Genomic DNA, 25,239 nt, shown 5'->3' on the forward strand with positions numbered 1-25,239 from the left:
GTGGGAGTGCACCATTTGTTTTAGGTGTGGGAGTGCAACATTTGTTTTAGGTGTGGGAGTCCAACATTTGTTTTAGATGTGGGAGTGCAACATTTGTTTTAGGTGTGGGAGTGCAACATTTGTTTTAGGTGTGGGAGTGCAACATTTGTTTTAGGTGTGGGAGTGCAACATTTGTTTTAGGTGTGGGAGTGCAACATTTGTTTTAGGTGTGGGAGTGCAACATTTGTTTTAGATGTGGGAGTGCAACATTTGTTTTAGGTGTGGGGGTGCAACATTTGTTTTAGATGTGGGAGTGCAACATTTGTTTTAGGTGTGGGAGTGCAACATTTGTTTTAGGTGTGGGAGTGCAACATTTGTTTTAGGTGTGGGAGTGCAACATTTGTTTTAGATGTGGGAGTGCAACATTTGTTTTAGGTGTGGGAGTGCAACATTTGTTTTTATGATGTCATAATTTCACAATCATAATTTCTGTCGAATCCCAATTGAATATCATTGTACGATAGGCCTTTTTATAAAATGCATCCTCCAATCGCAACGTCTGTCTCTGCCCACACATATTGTTTCAAGAACATTTTCTATTTTTAATACCCTGAAACACCAAGTTATGGCATACCTTATTTCAAAATAGGCCATCATCACGGTCAATTGTGAAGAATAATTCTTCACATTTTACCGGTGAAACATCCAAACTGCGTTTGTATGCCAATCATTTCATCTCAATCATTTTCATGGGAATGGGCATGTAGATCTACTTGAAATACTGTTTGGTGAAGGAATTCGAGCAGATGGTGTTAACTAACTAGTAGCCTTTCTGTTTCAAGTGGCATTGCGATTGAGTTTTGGCGCATGAGGATTTTTAAAAACTATATAGCTTCAGAAAAGAGATGACTGAGAGGGTGTTTTTGGGGGGATTTATTAAAGACCTACTATGCTACAGTATATGCTATTATATTTGGTTATGTTATGTAAAATACGAATGAATCATTATGTGATCTTGCAAGACATTGATTCCGCTTTGATCTAACTTCACTAAACGAGCACCATTGTGAGAAGTGATCATCTTCTATTTGTTAGAATAAGACCAGAGGAGGACTATTAGACGAAGGCAACAGGACTTGATGAAGGTTATTTAAAGTCATTTGATCGCCCGTGGAGTCGTGGTGCTGAAAGAACAGCACCGTACGTAACCAGGGGGTCACATATCCTTCTGGGATCCACTGAGGGACTGTTATGGACATCATGGCAGACTCATGGTGAATTTGGATCCTAGATCTGTAAAGTACGACACGTTCAGAAACAGTTTCTGTCCTCAGAGGTGACTGCAGCACCCAGAACATAAACTTTATCTGGAACTTAAACCACAATGTTGCTAGTGAATGGTGATAACAGTGGTATGTAGGGCAGCCTAGTTGACCCAGTATACCTTGTTGTGCCATTAGTGCTGTTAGGACTGCAGTTGGCAGGCAGCTAACACATGTGTGCGTATGTGGGGGGGAAACCCAGGGATGTTCTGATATTGTTGAGTCATTTAAAAATACTAAGTTGGGCCTTGGGTCTTACTGGAGTTTACTTCTGAAGTGGCACGTAGCTAAACTATAAGTTGTGGTCTGAACCCTTTTCCTCTGACTATCTACTGTTTGGTGTAGTACCTGATCATCCAAGATGCAGGTGACTTGTCACCTGACGTCTGGTGTGAGGTGACGGTTGTGTGCGGTGGTGCCCCTAGCCACCCCTCGCTGCCTCCCCTACGCCAGACCTGTCTGAAAGCGAGAGTGGCAGCAGGCATGATGGGAACAGGGAAGGTGCGGTCGTGTGGGTCTGTTGTGCTCCTATAGTGACAGCCTTCGGTTCCTCCTTCTAGAACACTGCCTCAACCCTCCTCCTCCCACCACCCCTCCTCCTCTGGCCCCCCACCACCCACCAACTTACTCTCCCAGAACCTTGCTGTCTGACTTCCTGTCTGCTGGAGGCCTACCACTTCTTCAGTGTGTGCTTCAGTAATTGATAGGCCTGAGATAATAGACAACCTCCCTAATAGACAACTTCACTAATAGACAACCTCCCTAATAGACAACTTCACTAATAGACACCCTCACTAATAGACACCCTCCCTAATAGACACCCTCCCTAATAGACAACTTCACTAATAGACACCCTCACTAATAGACACCCTCACTAATAGACACCCTCACTAATAGACACCCTCACTAATATACACCCTCCCTAATAGACACCCTCCCTAATAGACACCCTCACTAATAGACACCCTCCCTAATAGACACCCTCCCTAATAGACACCCTCCCTAATAGACACCCTCCCTAATAGACACCCTCACTAATAGACACCCTCACTAATAGACAACCTCACTAATAGACACCCTCACTAATAGACACCCTCACTAATAGACACCCTAGACACCCCTAATAGACACCCTCACTAATAGACACCCTCCTAATATACACCCTCACTAAGAGACACCCTCACTAAGAGACACCCTCACTAAGAGACAACCTTGATAATAGACAACTTCACTAAGAGACAACCTCACTAATATTCAACTTCACTAATATACAACGTCACGGAGAGACAACCTCACTGAGAGACAATCTCACTAATCGACAACCTCACTAATAGACAACCTTGCTCACTTAAAAAATATATATATTTCAAAACCAAATTTGATCAAACAGCCAATCAAAAGAAAGCAGACACATTGACAATATAATGTGAGAGTGAGAGAGACCGTGGGCAGCAGGCCTAAAATAGAACAGAAATAGTAAAGGACAAATAACTGGAATGTCTTCCTGATGGCTGAGATGTCAAGGAGGCTAAACTGTTGCTGCATTCTCTATGGCACCATGTTGTGTATATATAGTGCACTACTTTAGACCAGGTCCTATATAGCTCTGGTCAAAATGAGTGCACTATATAGGGAATAGGGTGCGATTTGGGACATAGCATTAGTGCTGTGATTTGGAGGGAACCGGACTGAGCCTGTGTTGGGAGCTTCGCTTCGCTCACAACAAGCTGTTGTGCTTGGCAGCATCTCTTTGTTGACATTGTCAGGTTCTCATGCTTATTAGGTTCCCGTTGACGAGATGACTCTGATGGTATGGCCCTGCACAATTCCATACACTGCCATTGTGTCACTGCGGAATTATTACCTACTCACTTCGCTGACGTGCTTATTCTGGAGCATGTAGCAAGGCTCACACTCACAGGGCTTTGCCTGTCAAACAGCTCACACGGGTTCTGGCATTTTGTAACGTGTTAAGGAGCTAGGCTATCCATGCATGTCAGTTGTGATAGTTATTGCACAGAATCTTAATGTCCATTTTTTCCATAACAGGGATGTTTTCCGATTGTGATCGGTCACAGGTTGACAGGTTCTGCAGGTTGACAGGTTCTCATGGAATTCCCATGAGGAAATAGCATTTCTTAGTACCAAGATTAATTTTCGGTCTTAAATGGCAGCTTTGTTCTTTCCTGTTGTGCTGCTACGTGATTGGTGTATCTTATGCCTCGTCACCCTGAAGAGGAAGTTGTGTTTTTTTCTACTTGCTCATCCTTGCGTGAGAACTTGAATTGAGGTGAGGTCAGCCTCTTCGGAAGCAGAAAAACTTATCATGAAGAGTGCTGTTTATACCAGGCCTGACAGGACAGAGTGCTGTTTATCTGACCGAGGCCTGACAGGACAGAGTGCTGTTTATCTGACCGAGGCCTGACAGGACAGAGTGCTGTTTATCTGACCAAGGCCTGACAGGACAGAGTGCTGTTTATATGACCAAGGCCTGACAGGACAGAGTGCTGTTTATCTGACCGAGGCCTGACAGGACAGAGTGCTGTTTATATGACCAAGGCCTGACAGGACAGAGTGCTGTTTATATGAGGCCCAGGACAGAGTGCCTGACAGGACAGAGTGCTGTTTATGCTGACCAAGGCCTGACAGGACAGAGTGCTGTTTATATGACCAAGGCCTGACAGGACTGTTTATCTGACCAAGGCCTGACAGGACAGAGTGCTGTTATATGACCAAGGCCTGACAGGACAGAGTGCTGTTTATATGACCAAGGCCTGACAGGACAGAGTGCTGTTTATTTGACCAAGGCCTGACAGGACAGAGTGCTGTTTATATGACCAAGGCCTGACAGGACAGAGTGCTGTTTATATGACCAAGGCCTGACAGGACAGAGTGCCTGACCAAGGCCTGACAGGACAGAGTGCTGTTTATATGAACAAGGCCTGACAGGACAGAGTGCTGTTTATTTGACCAAGGCCTGACAGGACAGAGTGCTGTTTATATGACCAAGGCCTGACAGGACAGAGTGCTGTTTAGGCCTGACAGGACAGAGTGCTGTTTATATGACCAAGGCCTGACAGGACAGAGTGCTGTTTATCTGACCAAGGCCTGACAGGACAGAGTGCTGTTTATCTGACCAAGGCCTGACAGGACAGAGTGCTGTTTATCTGACCAAGGCCTGACAGGACAGAGTGCTGTTTATCTGAGGCCTGACAGGACCTGACAGGCCTGGACAGAGTGCTGTTTATTTGACCGAGGCCTGACAGTACAGAGTGCTGTTTATCTGACCGAGGCCTGACAGGACAGAGTGCTGTTTATCTGACCGAGGCCTGACAGGACAGAGTGCTGTTTATTTGACCGAGGCCTGACAGTACAGAGTGCTGTTTATTTGACCGAGGCCTGACAGTACAGAGTGCTGTTTATTTGACCAAGGCCTGACAGTAAAACATCACTACACCAAATTGACCCAGAACCCTGAACACGTGAAAACGTATTTTATTCCTTCCCTGTTGTTGTTGTTTTTCAACCACCAGGACTCTTGGAGTGGGAGAGCAGTTTTTTAAATACCTACTATAGAGGGACGATCACTGCCTTGGTATTATTCACCCTGTCATCTCTGGTTCCTCTGGTGTTCTCTGGAATCACATTTAAATCTCTCTCCTTCTACCTCTCTCCCTCACTCTCTCTCTCTTTCTCACTTAATCTCTCTCTATCCCTGTCTCTCTCACTCTCACTATCTCTTTCTCACTTAATCTCTCTCTATCCCCTTCTGTCTCTCTCTCTCTCTCTCTCTCTCTCTCTCTCTCTCTCTCTCTCTCTCTCTCTCTCTCTCTCTCTCTCACACACACACACACACCCTTCTAAATCACTTGAAAGCACTGCTGAAGCGCTTTTCACCCAGGCAGGCACACATTTTATGGCATCATTTGGGCCTGCACACACCGAGAGAATCAGCCCCCTTTCTCTGGCTAAAAGGTTTGTGAACTGGAGTGACAACAAAAGCTTGGCCCACTGAAGCGCATCTCGACCTCGCTGGGCTGAGTAGAGGGGCCCCCTTTCATGCTTATTTATATGAGCACCCCCTCTTCTCCAACACATACAAATCACATTGGATCGTACCACGGACGTGGTTGGGGGAGTGCTAATAGCTTTATTAAAGATAAAAGACAGACATTTGCTAGTATAATAACTAGTTTATCTGAACGTTGAATGATAACTTTATAGCAGATCAGGCAGGGATAGGAGGCCTAGAATCCCATCAATCAGTCAGTTGAAGTTTCCATTGTCTCTGGCTCGTCAGTCATCAAGGCAGAATTCATCAAGACATTTATGGAGAGTGTGTATAACACCTTGGCCGTGGCTGTGTGTCGTAGGTCCACTTAGCAGCACATGAAGCAGCACATCATCAAACAGTGGTGTAAAGTACTTCAGTAAAAACTCTTGAAAGTACTACTTAAGTAGGTTTTGGGGGTATCCGTACTTGACTTGACTATTTATATTTTTGACAACTTTTACTCCACTACATTCCTAAAGAAAGGTATGTACTTTTTACTCTATACATTTTCTCTGACAGCCAAGAGTACTTGTTACATTTTGAGTGCTTAGCAGGACAGGAAAATTGCCTAATTCACACAATTATCGAGAGAACATGCCTGGTCATCCATACTGCCTCTGATCTGTACAAGTACTCAGACTGGTCCTTCTGTAGCTCAGTTGGTAGAGCATGGCGCTTGTAATGGCAGGGTAGTGGGTTCGATCCCCGGGACCACCCATACGTAGAATGTATGCACACATGACTGTAAGTCGCTTTGGATAAAAGCGTCTGCTAAATGGCATATATTATTATATTATATATATATCTGGCGGACTCACTAAACACATGTGCTTTGAGTGTTGTAGCGTGCCCTGGCTATCTATAAATAAAAATAAATAAAAACTCATTCTGTCTGGTTTTCTTAATATAAGGAATGTGAAATTATTTATACTTCTACTTAGACTTTTGATACTAAGTATATTTAAAACCAAATAGTTTTGACTTTTACTCAAGTAGTATTTTACTGGGTGTCTTTCACTTTTAATTGAGTCATTTTCTATTAAGGTATCTTTACTTTTACTCAAGTATGACAATTAGAGGTCGACCGATTATGATTTTTCAACACCGATACCGATTATTGGAGGACCAAGGGGAGGAAAAAACCCATTGCCGATTAATCGGCCAATTTATTTTTTATTTATTTGTAATAATGACAATTACAACAATACTGAATGAACACTTATTGTAACTTAATATAATACATCAATAAAATCTATTTTGCCTCAAATAAATAATGAAACATGTTCAATTTGTTTTAAAGAATGCAAAAACAAAATGTTGGAGAAGAAAGTAAAAATGCAAATATGTGCCATGTAAAATATGTGCCATGTAAGAAAGCTAACGTTTAAGAACATGAGAACATATGAAAGCTGGTGGTTCCTTTTAACATGAGTCTTCAATATTCCCAGGTAAGAAGTTTTAGGTTGTAGTTATTATATGAATTATAGGACTATTTCTCTCTATACCATTTGTATTTCATTAACTTTTGACTATTGGATGTTCTTATAGGCACTTTAGTATTGCCAGTCTAACAGTATAGCTTCCGTCCCTCTCCGCGGTCCTGCCTGGGCTCGAACCAGGAACACAACGACAAAAGCCACCTTCGAAGCAGCGTTACCCATACAGAGCAAGGGGAACAACTACTCCAAGTCTCAGAGCGAGTGACGTTTGAAACACTATTAGCGCTCAACCCGCTAACTAGCTAGCCATTTGACATCGGTTACACCAGCCTAATCTCGGGAGTTGATAGACTTGAAGTCATAAACAGCTGCTGGCAAACGCACAAAAGTGCTGTTTGAATGAATGCTTACAAGCCTGCTGCTGCCTACCATCGCTCAGTCAGACTGCCCTATCAAATCATAGACTTAGTTATAACATGATAACACACAGAAATACGAGCCTTAGGTCATTAATATGGCCGAATCCGGAAACTATCATCTCGAAAACAATATGTTTATTCTTTCAGTGAAATACGGAACCATTCCATATTTTATCTAACGGGTGGCATCCATAAGTCTAAATATTCCTGTTACATTGAAAAATCTTCAATGTTATGTCATAATTACGTAAAATTCTGGAAAATTAGGCAGGTCCAAACTGTTGCATGTACACTGACTCTGCGTGCAATGAACGCAAGAGAAGTGACACAATTTCACCTGGTTAACATTGCCTGCTAGTAAATATGCAGGTTTAAAAATATATACTTCTGTGTATTGATTTCAAGAAAGCCATTGGTGTTTATGGTTCGGTACACATTGGAGCAACGATACGCACCGCATCGATTATATACAACGCAGGACATGCTAGATAAACTAGTAATATCATCAACCATGTGTAGTTAACTAGTGATTGATTGATTGATTGTTTTTTATAAGATAAGTTTAACTAGCTAGCAACTTACCTTGGCTTACTGCATTCACGTAACAGGCAGGCTCCTTGTGGAGTGCAATGTAATCAGGTGGTTAGAGCGTTGGACTAGTTAACTAAGGTTGCAAGATTAAATCCCCCGAGCTGACAAGGTAAAAATCTGCTGTTCTGCCCCTGAACGAGGCAGTTAACCCACTGTTCCTAGGCCGTCATTGAAAATAAGAATGTGTTCTTAACTGTCTTGCCTCGTTAAATAAAGATGAAATGAAGGTGTAAAAAAATACAGATTTCCAATTGTTATGAAAACCTGAAATCGGCCCTAATTAATCGGTCCACCTCTAATGACAATTGAGTACTTTTTCCACAACTAGCATTAAGGAACTGGCAGTGATTATGGGGTAGGTAGGGTTTACTGGTGGAGGGGTGATTATGGGATAGGTAGGGTTTACTGGTGGAGGGGTGATTATGGGGTAGGTAGGGTTTACTAGTGGAGGGGTGATTATGGGATAGGTAGGGTTTACTGGTGGAGGGGTGATTATGGGTAGGTAGGGTTTACTGGTGGAGGGGTGATTATGGGGTAGGTAGGGTTTACTAGGGTTTACTAGTGGATTATGGGGTGAGGGTTTACTAGTGGAGGGGTGATTATGGGATAGGTAGGGTTTACTGGTGGAGGGGTGATTATGGGGTAGGTAGGGTTTACTAGTGGAGGGGTGATTATGGGGTAGGTAGGGTTTACTGGTGGAGGGGTGATTATGGGGTAGGTAGGGTTTACTGGTGGAGGGGTGATTATGGGGTAGGTAGGGTTTACTGGTGGAGGGGTGATTATGGGGTAGGTAGGGTTTACTGGTGGAGGGGTGATTATGGGGTAGGTAGGGTTTACTGGTGGAGGGGTGATTATGGGGTAGGTAGGGTTTACTAGTGGAGGGGTGATTATGGGGTAGGTAGGGTTTACTAGTGGAGGGGTGATTATGGGGTAGGTAGGGTTTACTGGTGGAGGGGTGATTAAGGTAGGGTTTACTGGTGGAGGGGTGATTATGGGGTAGGTAGGGTTTACTGGTGGAGGGGTGATTATCAGGTAGGGTTTACTGGTGGAGGGGTGATTATGGGGTAGGTAGGGTTTACTGGTGGAGGGGTGATTATGGGGTAGGTAGGGTTTACTGGTGGAGGGTGTAGGTATTTTACTGGTGGAGGGGTGATTATGGGGTAGGTAGGGTTTCTGGTGGAGGGGTGATTATTGGGTAGGTAGGGTTTACTAGTGGAGGGGTGATTATGGGGTAGGTAGGGTTTACTGGTGGAGGGGTGAGTATGGGGTAAGTAGGGTTTACTGGTGGAGGGTTGTAAGTCGCTCTGGATAAGAGCGTCTGCTAAATGACTTAAATGTAATGTTAAATGTGGTTATGGGGTAGGTAGGGTTTACTGGTGGAGGGGTGATTATGGGGTAGGTAGGGTTTACTGGTGGAGGGGTGATTATGGGGTAGGTAGGGTTTACTGGTGGAGGGGTGATTATGGGGTAGGTAGGGTTTACTAGTGGAGGGGTGTGGGGTAGGTTGGGTTTACTGGTGGAGGGGTGATTATGGGGTAGGTAGGGTTTACTAGTATAGGGTTGATTACGGGGTAGGTAGGGTTTACAAGTGGAGGGGTGATTACGGGGTAGGTAGGGTTTACTAGTATAGGGTTGATTACGGGGTAGGTAGGGTTTACAAGTGGAGGGGTGATTACGGGGTAGGTAGGGTTTACAAGTGGAGGGGTGATTATGTGCATGTGCACACGTGAAAACATCAATCCTCACTGACAGACACAGGGTCACAGATCGCGTCAAACATGACATTCTCTTCCTCAAACCCTCTTCTGTTTTGTCTCGTTACTCTCCTGCCCACGTGGTAGTTCTGCAGGTAATGTTTGATGGACAGGTGGAATGCAGAGCAAAGTTTGAATTTACATTTTGTATTGGCAATCTGTTCTTTGGGTTCTTAAGCAAACAGAGTGATGCTATGTTCTGTTTTTACTGGTTTCACTTGTCCCTGTTCAACCTGTCAAACAGCAGGTCCCCCGGAGTACACTGGGCAGAGCAAACAACAAACATGGCTCTAATACTTTACTGCACTGACCTCCAGTTAAGGAGAGGAAACACAGATAGTTAAGCCATGCAATGTGAAGACGCTGTATTAAAACCATGTTTTCATGTAGACAAAATACAAGTTTAAAGTTATGCATTGAATTTACAGTATTGGGTTGGTTGTTTAGACAAGGAGGTAAAGCAAAGAATACTGTAGACTTCCTGAATGAATGTCTTGATACAGCCTAATATACTGTCAAACCATTGTGTGGCTGTTACAAGTAGACTTCCTGAATGAATGTCTTGATACAGTCTAATATACTGTCAAACCATTGTGTGGCTGTTACAAGTTAAGTGGCATGGATCTTACTTTTAGAGACATTATCAATGTGTGGCTACTTTGATTGCTCACCTATCTCATTATGTCCTTGTGTTCCTGCTTATTCACACAGAACTGTATCATTGTTGTAGTTAGAACAGAAGCAGACGAACAACTCTACTCTGACCAGCAGATATCTGTGGACCAACCTGCTAGAGGTGACAGTCTCACAGTTTCAATCTCATATGGTTTATCTGACCTTTTAACCTCTTAACATGAGCACATGACATCTTCACACGTTCAGCACCCTCCAATAACCTCTCACGTTCTTCTAGATCATTTGCATTATGGATCATTTGGTAGAGCTCAGTTGGTAGAGCATGGCGCTTGTAACGCCAGGGTAGTGGGTTCGATCCCCGGGACCACCCATACGTAGAATGTATGCACACATGACTGTAAGTCGCTTTGGATAAAAGCGTCTGCTAAATGGCATATATTATATTATTATTATTATCATTTAAATGGAGAGTTTATTCAAGTGTTTTTGAATGTATACATCAGATAAAGCAGAAGCATATGTGAAGGAAGTCTTTGTAGTTGTACATTCTACTAATTTAGCAGACTCTCTTATCCAGAGTGACTTACAGTAGTGAGTGTGTTCATTTTCATACTGTTCCCCCATGGGAATCAAACCAACAACCCTGGTGTTGCAAGAGCTATGCGCTACCAACTGAACCACACGGTATAGTAGTAGTAGTAGTAGTAGTAGTAGTAGTATAATTAGTAGTAGTAGTAGTAGTACTAGTATAATTAGTAGTAGTAGTAGTATTACTGGTAGTAGTAGTAGTAGTAGTATTACTGGTAGTAATGGTCGTGGTAGTGTTACTGGTAGTAGTAGTAGTATTACTGGTGGTAGTGGTAGTGGTAGTAGTGGTAGAAGTAGTATTAGCAGTAGTAGTGGTAGTAGTAGTAGTATTACTGGTAGTAGTAGTGGCTTTAGTAGTATTGCTGGTAGTAGTAGTGGTGGTAGTAGTAGTAGTAGTAGTGGTAGTAGTGGTATTATCAGTAGTGGTAGTAGTAGTATTGGCAGTAGTAGTGGTAGTCATATTATTGGCAGTAGTAGTATTACTGGTAGTAGTAGTAGTGGTGGTAGTAGTAGTATCGGCAGTAGTCGTAGTAGTAGTGGTAGTAGTAGTATTATCAGTAGTAGTGGTAGTAGTAGTAGTAGTAATAGTAGTAGTGGTAGTAGTAGTATTAGCAATAGTAGTGGTATTGATGGTAGTAGTAATATTACTGGTAGTAGTGGTAGTAGTAGTGGTAGTAGTAGTAGTAGTAGTAGTATTACGGGTGGTAGTAGTAGTAGTAGTAGTAGTAGTAGTAGTAGTAGCATTTTACTGTCCTTCATTATACTGACTCACTATGCGAAAATGGCTTCAAATCAAATCAAATGTATTTATATAGCCGTTTGTACATCAGCTGATATCTCAAAGTGCTGTACAGAAACCCAGCATAAAACCCCAAACAGCAAGCAATGCAGGTGTAGAAGCACGGTGGCTAGGAAAAACTCCCTAGAAAGGCCAAAACCTAGGAAGAAACCTGAGGAGGAACCAGGCTATGAGGGGTGGGCAGTCCTCTTCTGGCTGTGCCGGGTGGAGATTATAACAGAACATGGCCAAGATGTTCAAATGTTCATAAATGACCAGCATGGTCAAATAATCATAATCACAGGCAGAACAGTTGAAACTAGAGCAGCAGCACGGCCAGGTGGACTGGGGACAGCAAGGAGTCATCATGCCAGGTAGTCCTGAGGCATGGTCCTTGGGCTCAGGTCCTCTGAAAGAGAGAAAGAAAGAGAGAAAGAGAGAATTAGAGAGAGCATACTTAAATTCACACAAGACACCGGATAAGACAGGAGAAGTACTCCAGATATAACAAACTGACCCTAGCTCCCCGACACAAACTACTGCAGCATAAATACTGGAGGCTGAGAAAGGAGGGGTCAGGAGACACTGTGGTCCCATCCGATGATACCCCCGGACAGGGCCAAACAGGAAGGATATAACCCCACCCACTTTGCCAAAGAACAACCCCACACCACTAGAGGGATATCTTCAACCCCCAACTTACCATCCTGAGACAAGGCTGAGTATAGCTCACAAAGATCTCCGCCACGGCACAACCCAAGGGGGGGCGCCAACCCAGACAGGAAGATCACATCAGTGACTCAACCCACTCAAGTGACGCACCCCTCCTAGGGACGGCATGAAAGAGCACCAGTAAGCCAGTAACTCAGACCCTGTAATAGGGTTAGAGGCAAAGAATCCCAGTGGAAAGAGGGGAACCGGCCAGGCAGAGACAGCAAGGGCGGTTCATTGCTCCAGTGCCTTTCCGTTCACCTTCACACTCCTGGGACAGACTACACTCAATCATATGACCTACTGAAGAGATGACTCTTCAGTAAAGGCTTAAAGGTTGAGACCGAGTCTGCGTCTCTGACATGGGTAGGCTGACCATTCCATAAAAATGGAGCTCTATAGGAGAAAGCCCTGCCTCCAGCTGTTTGCTTAGGTATTTACGGCAGGACTAAATCAGAGAGATATGTAGGAGCAAGCCCATGTAATGCTTTGTAGGTTAGCAGTAAAACCGTGAAATCAGCCCTTGCCTTGACAGGAAGCCAGTGTAAGGAGGCTAGCACTGGAAGTAATATGATACATTTTGGTTCTAGTCAGGATTCTAGCAGCCGTATTCAGCACTAACTGAAGTTTATTTAGTGCTTTATCTGGGTAGCCAGAAAGTAGAGCATTGCAGTAGTCTAACCTAGAAGTAACAAAAGCATGGATTAATTTTTCTGCATAATTTTTGGATAGAAAGTTTCTGATGGAAAAAAGCTGTCCTTGAAACAGTCTTGATATGTAATATATGATAATAATAATAATAATATGATATGTTCGTCAAAAGAGAGATCAGGGTCCAGAGTAACGCCGAGGTCCTTCAGTTTTATTTGAGATGACTGTACAAAATGATTGTGTAGACAAAATGTGGGTTTCCAATCTCTCTTCAGATTATGGTTTGTTCTCTTTATTTGTTGGGACCTTGAACGGATGAAAAGTTTCTGATTTTTGCAATGTTACGTAGATGTAAAAAAGCTGTCCTTGAAATAGTCTTGATATGTTCGTCAAAAGAGAGATCAGGGTCCAGAGTAACACAGAGGTCCTTCACAGTTTTATTTGAGACGACTGTACAACCATCAAGATTAATTGTCAGATTCAACAGAAGATCTCTTTGTTTCTTAGGACCTAGAACAAGCATCTCTGTTTTGTCCAACTTTAAATGTAGAAAGTTTGCAGCCATCCACTTCCTTATGTCTGAAACACAGGCTTCTAGAGAGGGCAATTTTGGGGCTTCACCATGTTTCATTGAAATGTACAGCTGTGTGTCATCCGCATAGCAGTGAAAGTTAACATTATGTTTTCGAATGACATCCCCAATAGGTAAAATATATAGTGAAAACAATAGTGGTCCTAAAACTGAACCTTGAGGAACACCGGAATTTACAGTTGATTTGTCAGAGGACAAACCATTCACAGTGACAAACTGATATCTTTCCGACAAATAAGATCAGGCCAGAACTTGTCCATGTAGACAAAATGTGGGTTTCCAATCTCTCCAAAAGAATGTGGTGATCGATGGTATCAAAAGCAGCACTAAGGTCTAGGAGCACGAGGACAGATGCAGAGCCTCGGTCTGATGCCATTAAAAGGTCATTTACCACCTTCACAAGTGCGGTCTCAGTGCTATGATGGGGTCTAAAACCAGACTGAAGCATTTAGTATACATTGTTTGTCTTCAGGAAGGCAGTGAGTTGCTGCACAACAGCCTTTTCAATTTTTGTTGAGCGGAATGGAAGATTCGATATAGGCCGATGGTTTTTTATATTTTCTGGGTCAAGGTTTGGCTTTTTCAAGAGAGGCTTTATTACTGCCACTTTTGGTGAGTTTGGTACACATCTGGTGGATAGAGAAACATTTATTATGTTCAACATAGGACGGTCAAGCACAGGAAGCAGCTCTTTCAGTAGTTTAGTTGGAATCGGGTCCAGTATGCAGCTTGAAGGTCATGAGTATTTACATCATTGTGTCAAGAGATATAGTACTAAAACACTTGAGTGTCTCTCTTGATCCTAGGTCCTGGCAGCGTTGTGCAGACTCAGGACAACTGAGCTTTGAAGGAATACGCAGATTTAAAGAGGAGTCCGTAAATTGCTTTCTAATAATCATGATCTTTTCCTCAAAGATGCAGGGTGGAGGGTACAGGGACAGAGAGATGCAGGGTATGAAGGGTGAAGGGTAGAGGGACAGAGAGATGAAGGGTGGAGGGAACAGGGACAGAGAGATGCAGCGTGGAGGGTAGAGGGACAGGGAGATGCAGGGTATGAAGGGTGGAGGGTAGAGGGACAGGGAGATGCAGGGTATGAAGGGTGGAGGGTAGAGGGACAGGGAGATGCAGGGTATGAAGGGTGGAGGGTAGAGGGACAGGGAGATGCAGGGTATGAAGGGTGGAGGGTAGAGGGACAGGGATATGCAGGGTATGAAGGGTGGAGGGTAGAGGGACTGGGAGATGCAGGGTATGAAGCGTGGAGGGTACAGGGACGGGGAGATGCAGGGTATGAAGGGTGGAGGGTAGAGGGACTGGGAGATGCAGGGTATGAAGGGTGGAGGGTACAGGGACGGGGAGATGCAGGGTATGAAGGGTGGAGGGTAGGGGGACAGGGAGATGCAGGGTATGCAGGGTATGAAGGGTGGAGGGTAGAGGGACAGGGAGATGCAGGGTATGAAGGGTGGTGGGTACAGGGACAGGGAAATGCAGGGTATGAAGGGTGGAGGGTAGAGGGACAGGGAGATGCAGGGTATGAAGGGTGGAGGGTAGATGGACAGGGAGATGCAGGGTATGAAGGGTGGAGGGTAGAGGGACAGGGAGATGCAGGGTATGAAGGGTGGAGGGTAGAGGGACAGGGAGATGCAGGGTATGAAGGGTGGAGGGTACAGGGACAGGGAAATGCAGGGTATGAAGGGTGGAGGGTAGAGGGACAGGGAGATGCAGGGTATGAAGGATGGAGGGTACAGGGATGGGGAGATGCAGGGTATGAAGGGTGGAGGGTACAGGGACAGGGAGATGCAGGGTATGAAGGGTGGAGGGTAGAGGTACAGGGAGATGCAGGGTATGAAGGGTGGAGGGTAGAGGTACAGGGAGATGCAGGGTATGAAGGGTGGAGGGTAGAGGAACAGGGAGATGCAGGGTATGAAGGGTGGAGGGTAGAGGTACAGGGAGATGCAGGGTATGAAGGGTGGAGGGTAGAGGGACAGGGAGATGCAGGATATGAAGGGTGGAGGGTAGAGGGTACAGGGAGATGCAGGGTATGAAGGGTGGAGGGTAGAGGGTACAGGGAGATGCAGGGTATGAAGGGTGGAGGGTAGAGGGACAGGGAGATGCAGGGTATGAAGGGTGGAGGGTAGAGGGTACAGGGAGATGCAGGGTATGAAGGGTGGAGGGTAGAGGGTACAGGGAGATGCAGGGTATGAAGGGTGGAGGGTAGAGGGACGGGGAGATGCAGGGTATGAAGGGTGGAGGGTAGAGGTACAGGGAGATGCAGGGTATGAAGGGTGGAGGGTAGAGGGACAGGGAGATGCAGGATATGAAGGGTGGAGGGTAGAGGGTACAGGGAGATGCAGGGTATGAAGGGTGGAGGGTAGAGGGTACAGGGAGATGCAGGGTATGAAGGGTGGAGGGTAGAGGGACAGGGAGATGCAGGGTATGAAGGGTGGAGGGTAGAGGGTACAGGGAGATGCAGGGTATGAAGGGTGGAGGGTAGAGGGTACAGGGAGATGCAGGGTATGAAGGGTGGAGGGTAGAGGGTACAGGGAGATGCAGGGTATGAAGGGTGGAGGGTAGAGGGTACAGGGAGATGCAGGGTATGAAGGGTGGAGGGTAGAGGGTACAGGGAGATGCAGGGTATGAAGGGTGGAGGGTAGAGGGTACAGGGAGATGCAGGGTATGAAGGGTGGAGGGTAGAGGGTACAGGGAGATGCAGGGTATGAAGGGTGGAGGGTAGAGGGTACAGGGAGATGCAGGGTATGAAGGGTGGAGGGTAGAGGGTACAGGGAGATGCAGGGTGTGAAGGGTGGAGGGTAGAGGGTACAGGGAGATGCAGGGTATGAAGGGTGGAGGGTAGAGGGTACAGGGAGATGCAGGGTATGAAGGGTGGAGGGTAGAGGGTACAGGGAGATGCAGGGTATGAAGGGTGGAGGGTAGAGGGTACAGGGGATGCAGGGTATGAAGGGTGGAGGGTAGAGGGTACAGGGAGATGCAGGGTATGAAGGGTGGAGGGTACTGCTCTAGAAGATGTTGTTCACTGAAGAAACATGTTAACATTCCTTGTCTCTTCTCTCAAATTGGGGATATCGTTGGCATTTCTCCTCTGTCGCCATGTGGTTACCTGTCCTGTCGGCGGTCTCCCACCCATCCGTGACGGTTTCTTCGGGGTGTAATCCCTGACATCATCTGTGTTTATCAGTCTGTTTTAGTTACAGTAAAGGATAAAGGCTTTAGACGAGAGCTTAGAGTTGGTTAGGACTGTTTCCCCATTACCTCCTCGACCTGCCACACACAGACAGGGAGAAGGATAGACAAGAACAGATACACACACACACACACACACACACACACACACACACACACACACACACACACACACACACACACACACACACACACACACACACACACACACACACACACACACACAGACAGACAGACAGACAGACAGACAGACAGACAGACAGACAGACAGACAGACAGACAGACAGACAGACAGACAGACAGACAGATAGATAAGAACATATACACAAGCACAGACACACAGACAGACAGACAGACAGACAGACAGACAGACAGACAGACAGACAGACAGACAGACAGACAGACAGACAGACAGACAGACAGACAGACAGACAGACAGACAGACAGACAGACGGATAGATAAGAACATATACACAAGCACACAGACAGACACAGACAGACACAGACAGACAGACAGACACAGACAGACAGACAGACAGACAGACAGACAGACAGACAGACAGACAGACAGACAGACAGACAGACAGACAGACAGACAGACAGACAGACAGACAGACAGACAGACAGACAGACAGACAGACGGACAGACATACAGACAGACAGACAGACAGACACACACAGACAGACACAGACACACACACACACACACACACACACACACACACACACACACACACACACACACACACACACACACACACACACACACACACACACACACACAGACAGACAGACAGACAGACAGACAGACAGACAGACAGACAGACAGACAGACAGACAGACAGACAGACAGACAGACAGACAGACAGACAGACAGACAGACAGACAGACAGACGGATAGATAAGAACATATACACACACACACACACACACACACACACACACACACACACACACACACACACACACACACACACACACACACACACACACACACACACACAGACACACAGACAGACAGACAGACAGACAGACAGACAGACAGACAGACAGACAGACAGACAGACAGACAGACAGACAGACAGACAGACAGACAGACAGACAGACAGACAGACAGACAGACAGACGGACAGACAGAACACACACACACACACACACACACACACACACACACACACACACACACACACACACACACACACACACACACACACACACACACACACACACACACACACACACACACACACACACACACACACACACACAGACAGACAGACAGGGAGAAGGATAGATAAGAACAGATACACAAGCACACACACACACACACACACACACACAGCAGTTAGAGTGTTGGGCCAGAAACCGGAAGGTTACCAGTTTGTATCCCTGAGCCGACTGTACTTTCGCAATGTACTGAACCCTAAATGTCTGATCCCATGCTGTGACCCCTCTCTCCTAGGTGTCTCCGGGGGACTGGGATATGCAAAAAATACATTTCCATTTCACCACACACTTTTACAGGTAACACACCTGAACATGTGTAAACGGGACAAATATAAGCACCCCTCTTTGACACATTATTTCAGCATTGACTATTGTTGCTACCATTACATGTCAGAAACACTTGATTTGAGTATGCCAACACCAGGCTTTTCCTGTTGGGAAAATAACATTGTGAATGCTGGTTTGACCCATAATATATCCTCAACTCTTTAAGTTAGAATGACAGTCTGAAGGGCCTTATTTTTCACTTAAACAGTGATTTGGATTGGGGTATGGAATGTGGAGCCATTAGGTACGGAAGTGATATTGGCTCTACTTCCTGATATACTGAGAGTATCTGAGGAGAGATGTTATATGGTGAGTATTTCGTCACAAGTGACGCAGACCGGACCACTGAAGTCACCAATGGGGAGGAGAAAGCCTTCTCCCAGGCCAGTCTTTCAACGCGCTTTTCATTTTAGGAGATATTCTAAATATAGAACCCTGGCTCTGGCCAAATGGTTTGCCCCAAACTCCCATGCCGAAACAGAGAAGTGACACTCCACATTTGGTATTTTTATTGTAAAAAGTGTGTCTTTGTGAGCCAGTGGAGTCTCTCTCTCTCTCTCTCTCTCTCTCTCTCTCTCTCTCTCTCTCTCTCTCTCTCTCTCTCTCTCTCTCTCTCTCTCTGCCTCTCTGCTCTCTCTCTCTCTCTCTCTCTCTCTCTCTCTCTCTCTCTCTCTCTCTCTCTCTCTCTCTCTCTGCCTCCCACTCTCTCTCTCTGCCTCTCTCTCTCTCTCTCTCTCTCTGCCTCTCTCTCTCTCTGCCTCCCTTGCTCTCTGCCTCTCTCTTTCTCTCTCTCCGCCTTCCTCTCTCTCTGCCTCTCTCTCTGCCTCTCTCTGCCTCTCTCTTTCTCTCTCTCTCTGCCTCCCTCTCTCTCTCTCTCTCTCTCTCTCTCTCTCTCTCTCTCTCTCTCTCTCTCTCTCTCTCTCTCTCTGCCTCTCCCTCTCTCTCTCACACTCTCTCTGCCTCCCTCTCTCTCTGCCTCCCTCTCTCTCTCTGCCCCTCTCTCTCTCTGCCTCTCTCTCTCTGCCTCCCTTGCTCTCTGCCTCTCTCTTTCTCTCTCTCCGCCTTCCTCTCTCTCTGCCTCTCTCTCTGCCTCTCTCTGCCTCTCTCTTTCTCTCTCTCTCTCTGCCTCCCTCTCTCTCTCTCTCTCTCTCTCTCTCTCTCTCTCTCTCTCTCTCTCTCTCTCTCTCTCTCTCTCTCTCTCTCTCTCTCTCTCTCTCTCTCTCTCTCTCTCTCTCTCTCTCTGCTCTCTCTCTGCCTCCCACTCTCTCTGCCTCTCTCTCTCTCTCTCTGCCTCCCTTGCTCTCTGCCTCTCTCTTTCTCTCTCTCCGCCTTCCTCTCTCTCTGCCTCTCTCTCTGCCTTCCTCTCTCTCTGCCTCTCTCTCTGCCTCTCTCTGCCTCTCTCTTTCTCTCTCTCTCTGCCTCCCTCTCTCTCTGCCTCTCTCTCTCTCTCTCTCTCTCTCTCTCTCTGCCTCTCTGCCTCTCCCTCTCTCTCTCACACTCTCTCTGCCTCCCTCTCTCTCTGCCTCCCTCTCTCTCTCTGCCTCCCTCTCTCTCTCTGCCTCCCTCTCACTCTCTGCCTCCCTCTCTCGCTCTCTCTCTGTCTCTCTCTCTCTCTCTCTCTCTCTCTCTCTCTCTCTCTCTCTCTCTCTGTGCCTCCCTCTCTCTGCCTCCCTCTCTAAATGACACCAATCCATCCATGCACCGAAAATAAATGGACTCCAGGTTGTGTTTCTCATTTGTGAGATTTGTTGGGGAGGGATTAGATAGACAGAGCCCTAATTACAAGTAAAGGAAGGACATGCTTCACTGTGGTTTATTAAAACACTGTGTTCTGACGTGGGGAGTAGAGGAGGACTTGGTGGAGTGTAAGGTCTCCTCTGTGATCTGTTCAGAGAACCAGCCAGTTAGCCCTGTTCAGAGAACCAGCCAGTTAGCCCTGTTCAGAGAACCAGCCAGTCAGCCCTGTTCAGCGAACCAGCCAGTCAGCCCTGTTCGAGAACGAGCCACTTAGCCCTGTTCAGAGAACCGGCCAGTCAGCCCTGTTCAGAGAACCAGCCAGTCAGCCCTGTTCAGAGAACCAGCCAGTCAGCCCTGTTCAGAGAACCGGACAGTCAGCCCTGTTCAGAGAACCAGCCAGTCAGCCCTGTTCAGAGAACCGGCCAGTCAGCCCTGTTCAGAGAACGAGCCACTTAGCCCTGTTCAGAGAACCGGCCAGTCAGCCCTGTTCAGAGAACCAGCCAGTCATCCCTGTTCAGAGAACCAGCCAGTCAGCCCTGTTCAGAGCACCAGCCAGTCAGCCCTGTTCAGAGAACCAGCCAGTCAGCCCTGTTCAGAGAACCAGCCAGTCAATCAGTGAAATGTTTGTTGGGATTTGAAATGTGGATTGTGTGTGTGTGTGTGTGTTCCTTTTTCCTTATAACTATGACTGAAGCAAAGCTTCTTATTGACAATGTGTTTTGCCTCTGTGTCCCTGAATGAGACCTATGAAACAGGTTAACATCATTTCAGTGGGTTGTGATACTTTGGTGTCAGTAGTGACCAGACCTTCAAATAGCATTGGAAATCTTATCGCTGCTTGATTGGACAATGGAACCAGTGGAATAGTCCCATGCTGACTCAAGCCCAGACTTCTGAACACAGGTCTGAAGGTGATATTGGTGGAAGGCACAGTTCCACCGTCATCCACCCGTGGTTGTCAAGTGGTTCTGCTCTGCTCTTTAGTGAAATGGTAGTAGCTCTGGACCCTGGTCCTGTGGGTTGTGGGTTCGAATCCCATTCCAGCCCCGTCCCCTTTAGCTCATTTAGTTCACCACAAATCTGCCAGAAAGACCCCAGCTGAATACATTTCAATATGGAGAATTAAGCACATATGCAGTACAGTGCTGTTACCCAATACTGTTGGTGCGTTGGCCATTGGCACTGTGTTACTGTAAAACCAGTCAAATATGTGACGTTTTCCCTCTTTATTACATTTCTTCTTTGCCTACAGATGGAATCAAGATTCCTGGATCCGAGAATGAGACTTCTGGGGGATTCACAGGGCTTCTTGTGGTGAGTGTATATGTTTCCAGTGGTTACCAACGGTGTTCCAGTGTCAGAGTTCTGGTCTGTAGAGCTCAGCTGTGTATACCTTACACCCTCCGACCATGTGACCATGTGTGCCTCTACTTTCTGGAGTTTCTCCTCACTGTAGAGTAGGAACCAGACCAACTACGGCTGCACTTTGGCTGAGCCGGCCACCTTTCACCCCAAGCTGTCATGGATGTTGTTGGTGTGTTGTTCTGCAGTTGGGCATTTTCTCACAGAGCCACTTCTTTGACCAGCTCACCCTGATGTTCTGACGTGTTTCTCACAGAGCCACTTCTTTGACCAGCTCACCCTGATGTCCTGACGTGTTTCTCACAGAGCCACTTCTTTGACCAGCTCACCCTGATGACCAGCTCACCCTGATGTCCTGACGTGTTTCTCAGAGCCACTTCTTTGACCAGCTCACCCTGATGTCCTGACGTGTTTTCACAGAGCCACTTCTTTGACCAGCTCACCCTGATGTCCTGACGTGTTTCTCACAGAGCCACTTCTTTGACCAGCTCACCCTGATGTCCTGACGTGTTTCTCACAGAGCCACTTCTTTGACCAGCTCACCCTGATGTCCTGACGTGTTTCTCACAGAGCCACTTCTTTGACCAGCTCACCCTGATGTCCTGACGTGTTTCTCACAGAGCCACTTCTTTGACCAGCTCACCCTGATGTCCTGACGTGTTTCTCACAGAGCCACTTCTTTGACCAGCTCACCCTGATGTCCTGACGTGTTTCTCACAGAGCCATGTCTTTGACCAGCTCACCCTGATGTCCTGACGTGTTTCTCACAGAGCCACTTCTTTGACCAGCTCACCCTGATGTCCTGACGTGTTTCTCACAGAGCCACTTCTTTGACCAGCTCACCCTGATGTCTGACGTGTTTCTCACAGAGCCACTTCTTTGACCAGCTCACCCTGATGTCCTGACGTGTTTCTCACAGAGCCACTGTCTTTGACCAGCTCACCCTGATGTCCTGACGTGTTTCTCACAGAGCCACTTCTTTGACCAGCTCACCCTGATGTCCTGACGTGTTTCTCACAGAGCCACTTCTTTGACCAGCTCACCCTGATGTCCTGACGTGTTTCTCAGAGCCAGACCAGCCACCCTGATTCGTGTTTTCACAGAGCCACTTCTTTGACCAGCTCACCCTGATGTCCTGACGTGTTTCTCACAGAGCCACTTCTTTGACCAGCTCACCCTGATGTCCTGACGTGTTTCTCACAGAGCCACTTCTTTGACCAGCTCACCCTGATGTCCTGACGTGTTTCTCACAGAGCCACTTCTTTGACCAGCTCACCCTGATGTCCTCACAGAGCCACTTCTTTGACCAGCTGTCCTGACGTGTTTCTCACAGAGCCACTTCTTTGACCAGCTCACCCTGATGTCCTGACGTGTTTCTCACAGAGCCACTTCTTTGACCAGCTCACCCTGATGTCCTGACGTGTTTCTCACAGAGCCACTTCTTTGACCAGCTCACCCTGATGTCCTGACGTGTTTCTAACTGGAGGATAGGAACGTGGCGGATGCCAACGGATTATAGTGTTACTGGGGTTTAAGCTTATAAAAACCTAACGACTGACGCAACTCATACTTTGCTGTAGGCATAATTGTTCGCCAAATGCTATTAACTGTTTAACTTGTTTTAATAACAATCGTTTTCCTGCCAGTAAGGGCCTTTTTTATTAAAATCATTGATAGAGCTCTCGACTGCTCAGATAGTTTGTGGGTTTTATTATTTTCGAGGCATCCCACAGGATCTGGATGTGAACAAAGCTATGGCAGTGATAGTTGTCACCGTGCCAAAGATCACCTTGTGTAGTTTTCCTAAATGCTCAACGTACTTGACCTGCGTTTAAAAGACACTGTCAATCTCACTGCAAATACCAAAGACAGCATTTGAAGCAAACCTTTTAATAGCAGAGCAGCAGCCAGCACTGAAGCACTAAACGTTTGGCTGTTGAGGTGTTTTAGCCACCAATCCGCCCACTGGGCAAAAACTGCTTGACTCAACGTTGTTTCCACATGATTTCCTTCAAAAATGTTCAATGTGATGACGTTGAAACAACGTGGAAAACTAATTGTATTTGCAAAGAGTCATTAACGTAAGCTAATTTCATTTTTTTCCCAAAAACTTTTAACCTAATCCAAAGTCATGGTGACAGTTTTTAATAATTTCACGTTCAATTTACGTAAGTTGACAACTCAACCAATCAAATGTACATAAAAACATTGACGTTCAATTGACGTCTCTGCCCAGTGGGATGTATAGTGTGACTGGTCTATAGAACTACTGTACTGACTGTATAGTGTGACTGGTCTATAGAACTACTGTACTGACTGTATAGTGTGACTGGTCTATAGAACTACTGTACTGACTGTATATTGTGACTGGTCTAGAGAACTACTGTACTGACTGTATAGTGTGACTGGTCTGTAGAACTACTGTACTGACTGTATAGTGTGACTGGTCTGTAGGACTACTGTACTGACTGTATAGTGTGACTGGTGTATAGAACTACTGTACTGACTGTATAGTGTGACTGGTCTGTAGGACGACTGTACTGACTGTATAGTGTGACTGGTCTGTAGGACTACTGTACTGACTGTATAGTGTGACTGGTCTGTAGAACTACTGTACTGACTGTATAGTGTGACTGGGCTATAGAACTACTGTACTGACTGTATATTGTGACTGGTCTATAGGACTACTGTACTGACTGTATATTGTGACTGGGCTACAGAACTACTGTACTGACTGTATATTGTGACTGGGCTGTAGAACTACTTTACTGACTGTATATTGTGACTGGTCTGTAGAACTACTGTACTGACTGTATATTGTGACTGGTCTATAGGACTACTGTACTGACTGTATAGTGTGACTGGTCTATAGGACTACTGTACTGACTGTATATTGTGACTGGTCTATAGAACTACTGTACTGACTGTATAGTGTGACTGGGCTATAGAACTACTTTACTGACTGTATATTGTGACTGGGCTATAGAACTACTTTACTGACTGTATATTGTGACTGGGCTATAGAACTACTGTACTGACTGTATAGTGTGACTGGTCTATAGGACTACTGTACTGACTGTATATTGTGACTGGGCTATAGAACTACTGTACTGACTGTATATTGTGACTGGGCTATAGAACTACTTTACTGACTGTATATTGTGACTGGGCTATAGAACTACTGTACTGACTGTATAGTGTGACTGGTCTATAGGACTACTGTACTGACTGTATATTGTGACTGGGCTATAGAACTACTGTACTGACTGTATATTGTGACTGGGCTATAGAACTACTTTACTGACTGTATATTGTGACTGGGCTATAGAACTACTTTACTGACTGTATATTGTGACTGGGCTATAGAACTACTTTACTGACTGTATAGTGTGACTGGTCTGTAGAACTACTGTACTGACTGTATAGTGTGACTGGTCTCTAGAACTACTGTACTGACTGTATAGTGTGACTGGTCTGTAGGACTACTGTACTGACTGTATAGTGTGACTGGTCTGTAGAACTACTGTACTGACTGTATATTGTGACTGGGCTATAGAACTACTGTACTGACTGTATATTGTGACTGGGCTATAGAACTACTGTACTGACTGTATATTGTGACTGGTCTGTAGGACTACTGTACTGACTGTATAGTGTGACTGGTCTGTAGGACTACTGTACTGACTGTATAGTGTGACTGGTCTGTAGAACTACTGTACTGACTGTATAGTGTGACTGGGCTATAGAACTACTGTACTGACTGTATATTGTGACTGGTCTATAGGACTACTGTACTGACTGTATATTGTGACTGGGCTACAGAACTACTGTACTGACTGTATATTGTGACTGGGCTGTAGAACTACTTTACTGA

At 45.8% G+C, this 25,239-nt stretch overlaps 1 long non-coding RNA gene across 1 annotated transcript in view; it reads left to right on the plus strand.

The window, feature by feature from the left end:
* Nucleotides 1–25,239, plus strand: part of LOC124019606 — an 80,614-nt gene that overhangs the window by 12,854 nt on the left and 42,521 nt on the right. The window contains exon 2 of the long non-coding RNA XR_006835811.1: nucleotides 21,256–21,317. This is a non-coding gene — a long non-coding RNA (uncharacterized LOC124019606). The remainder of the gene's footprint in view (nucleotides 1–21,255; nucleotides 21,318–25,239) is intronic.

Source organism: Oncorhynchus gorbuscha, unplaced genomic scaffold (assembly GCF_021184085.1).
Source record: "Oncorhynchus gorbuscha isolate QuinsamMale2020 ecotype Even-year unplaced genomic scaffold, OgorEven_v1.0 Un_scaffold_635, whole genome shotgun sequence".
Lineage (NCBI taxonomy): Eukaryota > Metazoa > Chordata > Actinopteri > Salmoniformes > Salmonidae > Oncorhynchus > Oncorhynchus gorbuscha.